General features: G+C 42.0%; 1 long non-coding RNA gene across 1 annotated transcript; it reads left to right on the top strand.

Annotated features, from left to right (window-relative positions):
- The first annotated feature begins 6 nt into the window (after positions 1–6).
- Positions 7–11,958, top strand: LOC138974064 (uncharacterized). Its single transcript, XR_011458283.1, has 4 exons — positions 7–196; positions 5,847–5,888; positions 6,756–6,951; positions 10,944–11,958. It is a non-coding gene; the product is annotated as an uncharacterized lncRNA (long non-coding RNA).
- Positions 11,959–14,278: the final 2,320 nt, after the last annotated feature.

Genomic DNA, 14,278 nt, shown 5'->3' with positions numbered 1-14,278 from the left:
CAGACCCGGCAGAAATATAACCAGGCCAGGCCAACTATCATGCCTGCATGTCCAAACCACAAATCTGGTTCTCTTTGAAGAGCAGAATTTATTGAATTTAATGTCTGTATCCTCACAGGAGCCCAGACAAGTGCTGAAGACCCCGAAGGAGCAAGTGTTACCTCTTCCCCCGACCCAGCGTCTGAGACATCTGAGTGTAAGTCAGTTTATTGTTACTTTCACATTAAAGATAATGGTGTACTATGTAAGGAGCCGTTTTCTTTGGCAAATTGGATCTCAAAAACCCTTCAGGCAGATTTGATGTGGAGAAACATGTACTACCCACAGAGCTGCCAACTGCTACAATTTTGGCGTAGAATGCTACGATTTTGCTGTAATTGCTACGCTAAACTCTACGCTACGTTCAAACACAAAATGACAGGCATGCAAAATGTTCAATCATCGCTCGACAATCAACAATGAACATAGCACAAGTAGCCGAGTACCAATGGTTGCGAACCAGTCTGTTATGACTGATTGAGGTTGTCCACGTGACTTGCTTTGCCAATCGTGAATTTCGTTGCAAGCATTTGCCTTTCCGGTGACTCTCTGGGCCAATTGCGAATTTGATTAGAATGCACGATGCACTTGTAATGTCGTACTGTATTAGGGCTTCTGATATTTTACCAGGTAAGGGAACAATTTTACTACAGGCTTTTAACCAAAAGTATGAGGTCTTACTAGCGCCAAAACAATATATTCGTAATTAACCCGTGAAAGTGACTAATTTTCACGCAAAAATTCAATTAAACGTGTTAATTACTCATTTTCACATGTTAATGACTATTTTAAGTGTTAATGTCTAATTTTCAGTTTTGGCTCGCCTCCTGATGGCTTACTAGCGCCAAAACAAAAATTTCATGCGTTAATTACTAATTTTCATGTGCCTTGTGACTGTGGAGGTTCAATGCACATGCATGCGCGACTGTTACACCGGCCAGAGCGAAAATCCTTCGATTCAATACTTTTCTGGCCCATAGTTCTTTATAGTCTACTTGCCAAAAAGAGTACCTGGAAATGTCTGTTCCTGTGAACTTTTATGACGGAAATGTAATCTATAGGGTATGTAGAGTCAAATTAGCTTGGTTGCCTAAAGTTACACTTTGGGAAATTCTCAGAATCCAAGATGGCCGCCCAACGGTCATCTTGAAGATGGTCAATATATAACTTTTGATCCAGATGGGCTAAAGAGTCGTGTAATACCTCAATATAGGTTTTTTTGATGTCAGCGAGTTCATTTCTGAGGTTGGTTTGTCAATCCTGTCAACAGAATCCAAAATGGCCGCCAAGATGGCCGTCAAAATATATAAAAACACATTTCTCGCCATATCTGGGTTTCTAAAGCAGCTAGATTCATGATCTTAGTGCTGATCATGTTTCCAAAGGCTGGGAAGCCGTTCTGATATCACCCAGATGCAAGATGGCTGCCAAGATGGCAGGTAAACGTCATTCACGCTCAAATCAATGTCACACAAAAATAAGGAAAACGCCATATTGTTTGTCTTTTGTCTGAAAGAACATGTTAGCATCCAGTTAAAGAGGCAACTTTCAGGACCTCAATCAAGTCCATGTGGGAAAGTCCATGTCCAAAAGCAGCTTAGCTGGCACGCCACGACCGAAATAGAACTCTACTGCTCTTGCTTTACAGCAAACAAACGATTCAAACTTTGAAACCATATCTCCTTCTTCAATGTCAGCTTCTTTCTCGTCTTACTGGTCGTCTTCAACAAACTCCTCCTCTTCTTCTTCCTTCTCCTCCTCCTCCTCCTCTTCCTCCTCTTCTTCCTCCTCCTCTTCCTCCTCCTCCACCACAGGCTCATGCTTCGTGTAAGCGCTGCAGCAGCCATCTCCTCCCTCGCAATAACAGTATTCAGTGCACGTAAGTCTCCCACTGTGGCAACTGCACTTCTTCTCGCTGCACGCTTTCCCCTCGGCGCTGCAACTACAGCTCACGACATCTGAGAGCTGCTGCGGTGCTATCGGCGCATTAGACAGCGATTGTGTCACAGCACCAGATTCATCGATATCCCATCCGAAGCAGCGGATATCATGAGCCTCGGCTGGTGGATCTTTATGGTCTGCTGCTTTCCACAACATCATCTGCAGATGTGCTCGGAGAGCATGCAGCCTCAGGTTGCAATCGGTTGGTGGTAGCCTCTTCAAAGGTGGTGGTTTCTTCCTGCCCAGATACAGTTTGGATCTTGCACCATTGCGGGACTTGGCCTTCTTCTGACTGTACAGCGCGAGGAAGAATGAGTCGGCAGTGGCCTTAAGTTGGTCATGACTGACGTCTGGCTCCCCAAGGACATCTTGCAGGCCTAGGATGTCGCTGTTTCCAAGCACCTTGAGCGCCGACTTCTTGCCCTTGTAACAGGGGTACGACACGGTGTCGCAGCCCGATAAGGCGTGCATGCCGAGTAGCTGACCACACTTGTCCCCCAATTTGTCCACTGTTGCGCGAATGTCAAGCACCGTGCCGTCCCACTTCTCCATCTGGATGCTCTTCTGTATCCTCTTCCTCCATGCCAAGTACACGAGAAGGACGAACACATCAGTGTCATCACACAGCACCCTGATCGTCTCCGCCCCGCCTGCTGCAGCCTTCAGCATGTAGCTGCACAGCGTGATATCCGCCTCCTCATGGGTGACAAGACAATCGAAACTGCTGACAAGCTCCACGTTGTTCTGCAGAGGATGTCCACAGAGGATGTTGCTGAGGAGGCGTTTGTTGTTGGCATTCTTCATGATAGCTTCTCTGTGTGGGAGGGGGGTTGTGGGTGTCAGACGGAAGTCCTTTGATCCTTCCCCTGCCCTCCTCATCCTCTCGTGGTCCTTCGCAGTTGGCTGATTCTCATGGTACCTGTCAAACAACACCAGTTTCTGTGCTGCTGGAGGATAGCGGCTCAGTCGAGCGCCGAAACTCGCGACAAAATCTCCTGCTGTCCCCGCAACTGGCCACACAACATGGTACAGGAGTCGACCAGCACCACGTCTGGTGCAGGTGCGTTGTTGACCGGCACACCATGACACTTGACGAGCACAGCCTTGTCTCCTTTCCTCAAACTCCCGAACTCGTCGATGAGAGATGGAGGTACGGGACTGAGTTCGTACTTGAAGATGTCTGTCGCCTTCACACCACGTTGTTGCCTAATGATCTGAAGCCGTACGAATAATGTTTCAATGTCAAAGATGGCCTTGTCTTTCACAACCACTACCTTTTTCATCTCCTGCATGGTCTTCACTTTCCTCTCGATCGGGCCATGGAATGTGCTGTGAAGCGAAGCGGCGAACTGTTCACTTTGAGTGCTGCCGATCTTGAGTGCATCTTGGACATTTAGGCCTACTTTTGCTGGCGCGATCTGCCCGTTGACGATGTTGTACAGGTCAGTGGCAGACCTGTTTACCCTTACGATTTTGGCGTAATTTATTACGATTTTCTGCAAAAAATACGCCATTCCGCTATCCGTGTCAAGACTACGATTTTCATAAATTTTTATTTTTTTTTTATTTTATTTTTTTTTATCAATTCACATGTTTGGCATTGTTTTTTTCAATGGCAAAATGGGGTGAAAAAGCACAGGACTGACCAGAGATCATGTCTGTCTGATGAGACGCTGGAGAGCCTTATTCTAGTGGTGAAGTCTCGCCCTCACTCATTCGGCAAGCGCAAGTACAGTAGAGAAGCGCTTGACACACTGAAAAAGGCCTACTACGAGCAAAAGAAAAAGAATCAGTGATGCATGTGCTTTTGATGTGATCTTCTTTGAAATTATGATGACTACAAAAACTGACTGATGTGTTTTGTTTGTGAATGATGGATATATGTGCATGATTGCGTTTCGCAGACACAGTTGTCATGTGCGTTGTAATTAGCGACGAATGCTGGATGATTACTATTTTTGTGCCAGGATTACTATTTTTGGGGCTGAGCATTACTCCAAAACACTTATGAGGGTAAACAGGTCTGCAGTGGACTCAACAATGAGAGGGTGCGAGTACTTCTGCAGTTCCTCTGCAATCTTCGTCCGGTCTGCTGCGTCGATCGCTCGCCTTCTTTCACCTTCCTCTTTGTGCTTGCTCTCCTTCTGTCCATCCCCACCATCGAGACCCATCGGCTTTTCTGAAAGTTGCCTCTTTAACTGGATGCTAACATGTTCTTTCAGACAAAAGACAAACAATATGGCGTTTTCCTTATTTTTGTGTGACATTGATTTGAGCGTGAATGACGTTTACCTGCCATCTTGGCAGCCATCTTGCATCTGGGTGATATCAGAACGGCTTCCCAGCCTTTGGAAACATGGTCAGCACTAAGATCATGAATCTAGCTGCTTTAGAAACCCAGATATGGCGAGAAATGTGTTTTTATATATTTTGGCGGCCATCTTGGATTCTGTTGACAGGATTGACAAACCAACCTCAGAAATGAACTCGCCGACATCAAAAAACCCTATATTGAGGTATTACACGACTCTTTAGCCCATCTGGATCAAAAGTTACATATTGACCATCTTCAAGATGACCGTTGGGCGGCCATCTTGGATTCTGAGAATTTCCCAAAGTGCAACTTTAGGCAACCAAGCTAATTTGACTCTCCGTACCCTATAGATTACATTTCCGTCATAAAAATTTACAGGAACAGACATTTCCAGGTTTCATACATGACATAGAAGGCTGGCTGGTAGACTATTAATCCGATGCAAATTAACAATAAGAGCTGAACGCATGTGTTACAGTGTAGATAACAGTGACATACAACTGTGTGTCCGACAACTTGTTGAATAACGAATTCTATCGAAAGACATTTGTGAAAGTGTGTTAGCCTAGACCGAACAGATCAGTCTGCTAGTGGTCGGACCTTTAGCACACGCCATTTTTCCTCTCTCGATTCGAACATTTTCGGATCAATTGTCTTTCACTAATAGTAATACACTACAAAGCAGATGTATGAGTGTTGTAGTGTAAATGAATATGAGGCACAGCTGTCTGCCTGACAACTTGTCGAATAAGGAATTATATTTAAAGATATATGTGAAAGTGTGTGAGCACAGCTGATCAAAAGTCCGTCTGCTAAAAGCAGCTTCGATTCAAAAGTTTTTGGGCTCGATTATTCTTTTTTAAGTTACCCAAAACAACGTTAAGGAAAGTGCTATTGCAGAAAACTGACATGCATCTTCCCGTCGGATAACTTGCTCGATAAGGCCTTCTATTAAAAGATATTTCAGAAATATTGTGAGAGTGATGTTTGACGGACGTTGTAGCCTCTCAGTGCGGACTCTTAAAGTCCGACTACTGTGACCAAAAACGAGGCAAAATTGAAAATAAGTAATTAACACTGTTATTTACTAATTTTCACGTGAAAATGGTAACCTTAGGTTCTGGCACTAGTAAGCCGTCATACAAAAGCGTTTTGGTGTTTATATCTTTTTGGTTTGTTTGTTTGTTTGCCGACCACGAAGGGCCATATCAGGGTGGTGCTGCTTTGACATATAACGTGCGCCACACACAAGACAGAAGTCGCAGCACAGGCTTCATGTCTCACTCAGTCTCATTATTCTGACACCGGACCAACCAGTCCTAGCACTAACCCCATAATGCCAGACGCCAGGCGGAGCAGCCACTAGATTGCCAATTTTAAAGTCTTAGGTATGACCCGGCCGGGGTTCGAACCCACGACCTCCCAATCACGGGGCGGACACCTTACCACTAGGCCAACCGTGCCGGTATATATTTTTGGTACCTGGTTCATGATCTGTTCAATTTCAAACTAAGCATGCACAAGTTTTAATTTACTTTCATTCTGTATGCAGGTACCAAAAGCCCGACATCACCGGAGGAAAATACAAGCAAAGGTATGCACGCATGTCTTCAGTGACTGAGAATGTTTATGGGATGAATGAGAGTTGCCTAAACTTCTACTGCAATATGTTTAAGGCATTCATCCCCATTTCATTTCATTCAATCCTATTAGGCCAGTAAAGGCACCCCACTTGACTCTGTGGTACTTTTTTCCTGATCAAAAATTTCTTTCACAGTGGTCACATGACGATGCTCAAGCAAGGGTACCCCCCAAATCGACCTGACATAAAAAAAGGAGTACCCCCAAAAAAAACCAATAGTTGGGAAAAAGAACCCATCTATCTTTCTCTCTCTCTCTCTCACTGTCCGTCTCTTTCTCTCTGTCTTTCTCTCTCTCTCTCAATCTCTCTCTCTCTCTCTCTCTCTCTCTTTCTCTCTCTCTCTCTCTCACCCCCATTGGTTTGTATATGGGTCTGTGGCCTTAGTAATATAAACCATTATCTTTCTCTCTCTGTTCTATTTGTATGTCCGTGTGTATATATGATTAGAGTAGTATGAAAAAGAAAGAATTTCTGTAATGCTTATGCCACAAACCTTGTAAAATAAGATTTGATTCAATTTGGTCTTCCCCCTCTTCCATTTCAGGCAGTTTTCTTTGTTGTTGCTATAACTGCGAATAAAAGGTGTGTCATTATTTTTTATAAACAAGGAACATAGTTTTTGTTACTGTGAAAGAATTTTGGAATTGTTCTCTAATAGTTGGGGGGATGCTGTCCTGACCCTGTTGAAGGTCGGCACTTGTATATATATATATATAATATATTTTGTTATTATTATAAGGACCTTTAAACTAACCCCTCTTTTTCCTTTCTTTTGTGATGTAGTTTCCAACTTCATTATTCAAGTATCATGGGTTTCAGGAGTCAAAATCCAGACAGAGGGCAAGCGATACTTTTGTATCTTCTGCGAAAAGTACTTTGCTCAACACCTCAACCGGCACCTCATAAAAAGCCACAGCGAGGAGGCAGATGTTGCTGCGGCCCAGGCTCTTCCGGAGCCCCAACGCTCGCAGGCCCTCTTGATCATCCGAAACCATGGCAGAGACGGAATTAATTGGTATGTGTCCTGCAAGGAGCTAAACCAGATCACAAGTGGTCATGGAAAGCACTTGTGCACCATTGTGCCAGTACTGATTTTTAGACTACAATAGCTAGTTTTCTTATATACTGATTGCAAAAGATAGTACAGGGGTACCTGCAATGACTTGCCAGAAGTGTCCTTAAATTGAAGGTGGCCTGTCATGTTGACGGGTAATTTTGGTAGGGATAATAGACAAATGGACAACAGAAAGCGTCAGCACACTCTGGTTTACGTAAACTATCAGTTTCTGAACAGACATTGCCAGGTTTTTTACGCACAGTACAAACACCCTTTCATTTAAACACTCACCGCTTGCGAACATCCTAAGTACCCTCCGTAAAGAGCTAGCATTTTTTTAAGATTTTATTTTTGCATGGCCTGCAGGATTGTCTAGTACCAAAATCAGACGCTTTTTGGCGCTAGTACTAAAATCTAAATAATAAATTGACGACTTGTAACACAAGCATTCATTAATCCTAAAAGATTTGTTTTTCATCAAAAAAAGATCAGTACAACTCGAAGTTTTGAAAAATGGACAAAAAGGGAGTCCGGAAGCTTGTCACGCAAAGAAGTGTTTCCCGAAGCAGACACATTTTTTGCATTGAACTTGCTTCTTTGAAGCCAAACTCCACCGTTAAGTTTGTGTGACTCGCAGTCGTTGTTGCATTTTAGATTCAGAGTTACACGATAATGTTCTAATGCAGATAAGGCGAGTCGCATTGAAATCAGAAACTGACGACTAGATTGTGAAAAAAAAGGAAAGTTGATCACACCCCGGGGTCCACGATGGCTATGGCGTTAGATAAACCATGCAAAAATAAATTCATTGAAAATTGCTGGCTCTTTACGTAAGGCACCTCAGATATTCTCAAGCGGTGAGTGTTCAAACAAAAGGGTGTTTGTACTGTGTGTCTTTGATGGTTTGCGGGAGGCTTACTGTGCCTTAAAAGGGATATGTGGTCTCTCATCGGAGAGGCCACACATTGCAGGTACAACTCCACACACTTTTTAACTTTGTGACTTTCATTGCCGTGCACTGATACACTGAGCACAAAAAAGTAAAGGATATTTTTTTCAATGGTATACCCCAGATAACAGCAGTTATTTGGTCAGAAATATACGTGAATTTGAAAATCAGTCTTTCTTCTGCTCAAAAATGTGTTTCTGGAATCTGAGCAATATCTGGGTATGATGTCACTGGTCCGTGACCACATCTACTCTCAAAAATTGTGTTTTTTGATGGCTTGATTCACTTTCAACCGTTGAAACAGTGACTTAAACTGAATATTTTACATTTTTTACATTCGAAAGTTTATTTGGTGTCTTACCTAATGGTTCATACAAATTTCGTTCAAATCTGTCGCGCTGTCAGGCTGATCTAGTGTGTAAAACAGAGCGACCACAAAACTGAAAAACAGCAAAAAATCAATGGTTTTTATGGTGTTTTTGCTGGGTAGCTGCAGGCTCTCCAAATTTCACAGAACTTAACTTTTTGTGCTCAGTGTACATACAGCAGACTTGCGCTCTTCAGTCTCTTTGTTTGTATGTTTGCTTAATGCCCAGTCCACCACAAAGGGTTATGTATCGATTGGACATTGGATTTCCCTTCTTTGAGCCATGTGACGTCAGAGGCATACAAAACTTCATATTTTGGCGTTTCAGGTTGACCGAAACTTCAAAGGAACTACAAAACACACGTCATGTGTTTGATTGCATGTGTGTGTGCTGTTCAATGTCAAAACAACAACAAAGTCAGTACATGACGTGTGTTTTGTAGTTCCTTTGAAGTTTCGGCCAACCTGAAACGCCCAAATATGAAGCTTATGTGTTTGATTGCAAGTGTGTGTGTGCTCGTTCAATCGTTAAAACAACAAAGTCAGTACCTGAAAGGAATGCAATCGATACATAAATGTTATTTGCGTTTTTGACCAAAATATGACATTTTACACAGATCAAGACAGTCATTGTTCTCCGAGACTGCGCTAGCAGTCGAGGTGAACAATGACTGTCGAGATGTGTGTAAAATGTCATATTTTGGTCAAAAACGCAAATAACGTATAATATCAGGGCGGTTGCTCTTCAGTGTAATGCACCATAAAAGAGGAGTCACACTACACAAATTCTAACCTGTCTTTGATGCAATTCATGGTCTCATTGATTTTTGGGTTGTTCTTGTTGATTATTTTATTTTATCATATTCGTTCCATTTCCTTGTATTAATACACACCCCACAAAATAATTTTTAAATCCAACCAACATGGTGGGTTTTTTTTTTACTCACATGCGAAGCAAAAGTGAGTCTATGTACTCACCCGAGTCGTCCGTCCGTCCGTCCGTCCGTCCGGAAAACTTTAACGTTGGATATTTCTTGGACACTATTCAGTCTATCAGTACCAAATTTGGCAAGATGGTGTATGATGACAAGGCCCCAAAAACATACATAGCATCTTGACCTTGCTTCAAGGTCAAGGTCGCAGGGGCCATAAATGTTGTCTAAAAAACAGCTATTTTTCACATTTTCTCTGAAGTTTTTGAGATTGAATACCTCACCTATATATGATATATAGGGCAAAGTAAGCCCCATCTTTTGATACCAGTTTGGTTTACCTTGCTTCAAGGTCAAGGTCACAGGAGCTCTTCAAAGTTGGATTGTATACATATTTTGAAGTGGCCTTGACCCTGAACTATGGAAGATAACTGTTTCAAACTTAAAAATTATGTGGGGCACATGTTATGCTTTCTTCATGAGACACATTTGGTCACATATGATCAAGGTCAAGGTCACTTTGACCCTTATGAAATGTGACCAAAATAAGGTAGTGAACCACTAAAAGTGACCATATCTCATGGTAGAAAGAGCCAATAAGCACCATTGTACTTCCTATGTCTTGAATTAACAGCTTTGTGTTGCATGACCTTGGATGACCTTGACCTTGGGTCAAGGTCACATGTATTTTGGTAGGAAAAATGTGTAAAGCATGTGAGTCGTATGGGCTTTGCCCTTCTTGTTTTACCTTTCTATGCCCTCCAGCAAGAAATAGTGGACAGCGAGCTTTGCTTGCTTCCAAATTTATATTAATGAGCTAATTATAACATTTAATCATCATCAAAAACCTTGTCAATGCTTTCAATGTGTGTGTGATTCAGAAGTCGTTAGGTAATCTGGCAGTCATTAAAACAAGGTAGGGGTCAAATTAAAAGTTTTAAAGTTGCCACAGCGCTCCAAAAACTCAATAATGTTTGTTGCGGTTTTACAAAATGTGATCCAGATTCACTGAAGGGGGCCGGGGACTCAAAATAACCATTTTTTCATGTTGGGAGTCGTTTAGCTATGTTTTAGATATGGTTAGCTCTGTTCAATCAATCAATGAGTCTTATATCGCGCATATTCCGTGGGTACAGTTCTAGGCGCTCTGCAGTGATGCCGTGTGAGATGAAATTTTATACGGCCAGTAGATTGCAGCCATTTCGGCGCATATTTACCTTTCACGGCCTATTATTCCAAGTCACACGGGTATAGGTAGACAATTATTAACTGTGCCTAAGCAATTTTGCCAGGAAAGACCCTTTTGTCAATCGTGGGATCTTTAACGTGCACACCCAATGTAGTGTACACGGGGGGAGGTTCGGACACCGAAGAGAGTCTGCACACAAAGTTGACTCTGTGAAATAAATTTCCGCCGAACCTGGGATCGAACTCACGCTGACAGCGGCCAACTGAATACAAATCCAGCGCGCTACCAACTGAGCTATATCCCCGCCCGTTAGCTGTATCATTCTGTTTTTTTTCTTTTCCTCTCACTTTGAAGGCCTGGGAATTATGTATTTTTGTCAGTATTGTTTTTTATTTTGTATTTTGTACGTTATTGTCTCCATGGAAGGTGTGATTTTTTGGGTGCTCATTTTTTGTAGTCTTTAGCATGTACAACAAAGGCATTTTGAGGAACAGCTGTCAATTTCTGTTTCAGGGAACTACAGCAAGTTCTCGAGAGAAGAAGAGAAGGCCGTGAGGAAGCTTTTTCAAGCTTCCATTTTGAGAGGAAAGCTTCCAGGAAAGAAACAAATTTTGTTGGGCATTGCAGGCAGCCAAACACTGGAAGGGAGATCCTGGACCCAAATTAAAGATAAAGTGGCAAATGAAAAGAACACATGAAGCACATGTACTAAATTTAACTGTTACTTCCTACTGTAATATTAATTCCATTTCCCGCAGTTTCCTGTCACTTTGAGGGAAAACTGCACTTTGGTTTGTGCAGTGCAGTTGTTTTGTCAGTTGTTCTCCTCTTTATTTGTTCTATCGTCTTTCTTCTTCTTTTTTGTGTGTGTACTTTTGTGTTTTTGTGCCTGAAGAAGACCCTTAAATCGAAACGTCCCTGTTATTTGTTCCGTGTTCGTCATTTTAACGTGAGTACATTGCTTTTTGGTCTCTTTATTGTTCCCTCTCACGTGCAGTCGCCATTGTTTAATACTTTGAGGGAAGTTAAAAGAAATATTTTTGTCGACAAGCAAAGTGGTTACAAGCCCCCCGGTCATACACTTTTTTTTTTCGTAAAGCACAGATTTTTTGCTCCCACCCATGCAGTTGGAAAACCTTTTCAAATCTCTTGTGTTGTTTTAAACTTTTGCTCTAAACATTTGGTATGACACAAATTTTGAAGTGAAAATTGATTCGGATTATCACTTGATTATGTTTCATGATTTTTTTCTGGTTTACCTTGTTTCTTTTTGGTGTAAATATGTGGACGTCTGCACTGACAGATGTCATGACAGCTGTCCTTTGTATGAGATTGTCTGGGTTGTGGATAACTCCCATTGATCATGACTTTTGTATGGACCCGCAGTATTGTTACGTGTATTTGCTCTGTCCAGTAGGAAAACATTTTTAAGTCTTCTTGTGTTGTTTTAAACTTTTGCTCTAAAAATGTGGTTCCCATTGAACCTCAGTACAGATTATGGTTTGCAAAATATATGTTGCTTACTTGATTCTTGAGAATTGTGTTTGTTTTCGCTACCCCCGCGGGTTAGGGGGAGTCCCATATTGGTTGGGACGAGAAAGAATTTACCCGATGCTCCCCAGCATGTGGTAAGAGGCGACTAACGGATTCTGTTTCTCCTTTTACCCTTGTTAAGTGTTTCTTGTATAGAATATAGTCAATTTTTGTAAAGATTTTAGTCAAGCAGTATGTAAGAAATGTTAAGTCCTTTTTACTGGAAACTTGCATTCTCCCAGTAAGGTAATATATTGTACTACTGGTTTCGGCTTTTATTTTGTCGAGACTGGATTACTGCAACTCGCTCCTAGCCGGCCTCCCAGACGCCAAGCTAGACCGCCTACAGCGCATCATGAACAATGCAGCACGTCTTGTGCTGCGCAAGCGCAAGCGCGACCATGTCACCCCTCTCCTCATGACCCTTCACTGGCTACCAATCAAAGCACGCATTACATATAAAATAGCTACCCTGTGTTACCGTAGCCTTCAAGACTCTGCCCCTTCTTACCTGTCTTCGCTCTTAAAGCCACACGTCCCCACACGCAACCTCAGATCCGCTGACGCAGGGCACCTTGTTGTCCCACGCGTCAAACTGAACGCTTTCGGCAAGCGCGCCTTTACCTACACAGCTCCCTCTATTTGGAACTCTCTGCCCATGTCTGTCCGCCTTTCTACCTCTCTCCCTTCCTTCAAGTCCTCTCTAAAAACACACCTCTTCCGGGAATACTTCAACCCCTAGCCTGTGCGAGTGATTCGATGTTGTCCGTGTGTGTGTTTGTGTGTGTGTGCGAGTGAGCGACACGAGTATATGCGAGTAATTGGTTGTGTGCACTGTTCAGTATTTGCCACATTAAGGAGAGGGGTCGCTTGCCATCGTAGCGCGCTGTGGGCCGGCTGGGGGCGGGTTGCTTGCGAGGGCTGTATTTTGTACATTGATTATTTGATACATGTATAATTATTAAATGCGTCTCCAGGAATATGTTTAGTTTAAATCTTGTGTCGATACTATTTAATTCTGCCTCGCTATTAGCCATTGAGTAAAACTGTTTTATCACCATTGCTTTATTGTTGTTAATTCGTCTCCAGAAATATGTTTTGTTTTAATCTTGTGTCGATACTATTTAACTCTGCCTCGTTATTAGCCATTGAGTATAACTGTTTTATCACCATTGTTTTATTGTTGTTCTTTGGCCATTTACGTTGAATGACTTGTTATACATTGACATTGATAGTTTTATTCTTCTTCTTCTTCGTCGTTCGCTAGATAGTTTTATTATAAGAACCTTTTTTTTTAATTCCTATTAACTCGATGTTCTTTAACTATGTTTGTAAATTGTTAGAGGATCTTTTAGTAGAAGTGTTTAACTGTCGAAGCTGCTTTTACCTAAGAGACCGACTGTATATTGTGCTGTTGTACTTGTCAGACTTGATTGTACCAAGTCCTTCACATGTTGTAATGCGCTTAGAGCCAAATATTTTTGTTTTTTGTAAGGGATAGGCGCAATATAAATACACTTTATTTATTATTATTATTACGTTGCAAGCCCCTGGAGCAAATTTTTGATTAGTGCTTTTGTGAACAAGAAACAATTGACAAGTGGCTCTATCCCATCTCCCCCCCTTTCCCCGTCGCGATATAACCTTCGTGGTTGAAAACGACGTTAAACACCAAATAAAGAAAGAAAGTCTGTTTTCGCCAAGTGAGGGTGTGTGACTGTGGCTGTGAGTGTGTTTGTGACAGTAAATTCAACACTATGAGTGACAAAGAACTGAAGACTGTGTGTGGCAGGGAACAGGACACGTTGTGTCATTCGCCTGTAAGTGAAATCATTATATTTTGTAACCATCAAAAACAATTTCCCTTGAAATCAAAACACAATTTCCCTTGAAATCAAAACATTAACAAGTAAGAAAAAATGACACCTGAAAATGGCATTCAATGGTTACTCATGCTCTCTCTCTCTCTCTCTCTCTCTCTCTCTCTCTCTCTCTCTCTCTCTCTCTCTCTCTCCCTCCTGAAAACAAACAAACATCAAACAAACATTGAGGAACCAAAGCTAAATAGCGTTTTAAAGTATAAGCTCAAGAGGATACTTCCCACTGTGATATTAATTACTAGTGTGTTTTTGTGAGGGTGCTTTAACGTTTCAGTTATAGGGAGTAGCACACGTTTGTGATATGATCCGTGCATGTCTTAAACAAGTAATGGCAGTGCATATTAGCAGATCTGCATTTTCAACCATCAAGTTATTCACGAATGGTAGTCGTCCGATGTTGGAATATAGCGTGTTCGTGTTTTTAGTCTCTCGTGT

The sequence above is a fragment of the Littorina saxatilis genome, linkage group LG8 (genome assembly GCF_037325665.1).
Source record: "Littorina saxatilis isolate snail1 linkage group LG8, US_GU_Lsax_2.0, whole genome shotgun sequence".
Lineage (NCBI taxonomy): Eukaryota > Metazoa > Mollusca > Gastropoda > Littorinimorpha > Littorinidae > Littorina > Littorina saxatilis.
The sequence above is the reverse complement of the archived record's forward strand: the minus strand, read 5'-3'. Positions and strand labels throughout refer to the sequence as shown.